Here is a 2,795-nt window from a genome sequence, read left to right as displayed (position 1 = left end):
GGGGCGACTCGACGGCACATAACAACAACAACAACATTAGTACTCCTTTGTAAGCCCTAAGAAATTATATGCCTATTCTTGGAAAATAAAAAAAAAAGGTCACCATTCCTTAGTGATTTATAAGGATTGAGGCAGATGAATGATCTTGGCCCTGAGCAATCAATCACACATAGCGGAAGGAAAGGAAATGTGAGGGGTCAATCCAGGTAATGTCCCTGGAAGCAAATGATTTTTTTTGTTTTGCAGTATAACTGAGTGGAGAATCCAAGAAGAATGTTTGAGGAGAAAACCACAGATCCTCAAAGGGAAAAGGGAAAGAATGAGAAGGAAATACACAGGAAATGAGAGAGAAGATGGAATCACCATAAGATTCCATTACAGTTCTCTTTCCAGGATTCTCTTCTGTGCTTCTCTAATCTTGTAGCTTCTGTCCACCTTGGCAGTTCCCTGCTTCCAGATCCAATGACACCTAACTCCTAGAGCATAATCCACAGTGATGGCAGATGAAATAGAATCTGGGTAGTTAGAATTCCTCCTGATATGCTCATATGAGCCTTTAAGAACAGAGAAAGAAGAAATCACTCTCAACAGACTCAACTCACTGCCATCAAGTTGGTTCTGACTCATAGCGACCCCTCCTTAGTTTTCCAAGGCTGTATTTCTACAGAAGTAGATTGCCCACTCTTCTTTCTGAGGAGTGACTGGTGGGTTTGGACCACCAGCCTTCTGGTTAGCAGTCAAATGCCTTAGGCACTACCTAAAATAGGAAAAAGCAGTTTTGCCATCCTAATTATGTACATCCTAATTTGATGTGTCCAATATATGTCACAATAGAACCTAACTGCTTCTATGAAAACATATATATTGAAAACAGAAGTTTCAATTCACAAATGATCCTCTTGAATATAATATATATGTAAATTATGGAAGGTATATATGGGGAAGGAGCTCTGGTAGCATAGTGCCTAAGGCACTTGACTGCTAACCAGAAGGCTGGCGGCTCAAACCCACCAGCCACTCCTCGGAAGGAAGATGGGGCAATCTACTTCCGTAGTGATACTGCCTCGGAAACCCAAGGAGGGGTCGCTATGAGTTGGGGCGACTCGACGGCACATAACAACAACAACAACATACATGGGGAGGTTAACTGAAAAACATATTTGGAAAATAGGTTTTCATAAGTTTTAAATTTATAGTAATGATTAAAACCAATTTTGTTAGTGGAACAGAGCATTTATTAAGTTGCATGAGAAAGATCAATATTGCCATTTATTTTTCATTTTTCAAAGGATGACTATGATTTGTGGAAAACTCAATTTCTTATGTATCAAATAAGTACCAGTTTTCTTCAAATATATTGACTTCATACACCATATGCCTACCAGTCTAAGACTTCTTACAGAAAATTGAAAGACTGACCAAAAGTAAATGGAAGCAGTAAAATTGTGAAATATGGATCACTGCCATTCTTGCTGATTTTATTACAACAAAATAAAATTTGAAAATCATTCATAAAAATACAAAAAAAATGCATAGTAAAATCATAAATACTTCAGCTCCACTATCTGAAAGATAGATTTCTACTATCATGTTCCCTAAAATTTTGATAAAATCACCTATGCTTAAAATGAGGAGTCCATCTCAGAGTTTATTAAAATAATAATAAGAGAAACAGGTACTTCTCTTGTAAGACAACATATGTGTTCCTGAAAAGCCTTGCCTTCTGCAATATTATACACCAAAAATAATCAAGTTAGGGACAGACTTCCAAAAACCTATGCAAAATTGTGACCAGAACACTGACAGAAAAAAAATTTGACACCACAGGCCATAACCTAGACAGTCTAGACTGCCTCAGGAGATATTAAAATGTACAAATTCAATATAGAGAGAATATTGGCTTTTGGTCTTGAATGACACGAAGAAGATGGAAGCAGAGCTCTGAGTCCAAAAGAAAGTGCAGATTGCTAGGCCTGTGCCTCTCTGAGGAGGGAATTCCCGTGTAGACAGTCACTTTTTAAGTTTCTTGCAATAGAACTGACAAATCTCCTGCCTTTTCAGCAATTGAACTCAGAGCTTTTTCCTTTTTCTAGAGAAATTATTCTACTCACTCTACCAGCTCTCCTTGCCTAAGAAAAATTATATATAAACCAGTATGACTTCTATTTTTACTGACAATGTTGTTCTCATTACCAATCAGACATAAATGAATTAGGATGATGGAAAAGGATATTGTCACACCACATTCTTCCTTTTGTGCATTAGGTGGGGGAAGCTTGGGCAAAAGTAGATAAAAATGTCTATGATATTATTCTATGGTCTGAGCCTTTGAGGTTACTAGTAATTTTGATTCTTGAGTAGATGTAGTACATGGCAATGTGAGAGTCCTACACATTTTTTTTTAACTTTTACTTAATCCACCAACCTCATCCTTTTTATTTTAACTATCTAGTCTCCCAACTTTAATCTTGGATAAGGTAACTGCTATATAATTGGCAAGGATCTCTGGGTGGTGGAAATGGTTGCTGGACTGCTTATTGTATAATCTACTTCCAGAAATTGAACCATTGAAAATCCTGTGGAGCACAGTTCTGCTCTCACTCACTTGAGGTCATCATGGGTTGGAATTGAGTAGATGGCTAGTGATCAGATCCATTGAGGAGTGTACCAAAAATGCCAACATGAGTCAAATTGTATATTAACAGCCCTTTCTACAGGGGATTAGCAGTTAAGCAAAAATTATGTCTAAACTAAAAAAACAAAAATGGTGTCTAGGTAATTTAAGCATAGTTAAA

At 37.1% G+C, this 2,795-nt stretch overlaps 1 protein-coding gene across 1 annotated transcript in view; it reads left to right on the top strand.

Annotated features, from left to right (window-relative positions):
• Positions 1–2,795, top strand: part of LOC103202021 (solute carrier organic anion transporter family member 1B3-like) — a 67,558-nt gene that overhangs the window by 60,899 nt on the left and 3,864 nt on the right. The gene's annotated exons all lie outside the window — the stretch shown is intronic.

The sequence above is a fragment of the Orycteropus afer genome, unplaced genomic scaffold, assembly GCF_000298275.1.
Source record: "Orycteropus afer afer isolate SDZICR_OR568_19922 unplaced genomic scaffold, OryAfe1.0 scaffold00171, whole genome shotgun sequence".
Classification (NCBI taxonomy): domain Eukaryota; kingdom Metazoa; phylum Chordata; class Mammalia; order Tubulidentata; family Orycteropodidae; genus Orycteropus; species Orycteropus afer.
Note: the sequence above shows the minus strand (reverse complement) of the source record. Positions and strands in the feature narration are given on the sequence as shown.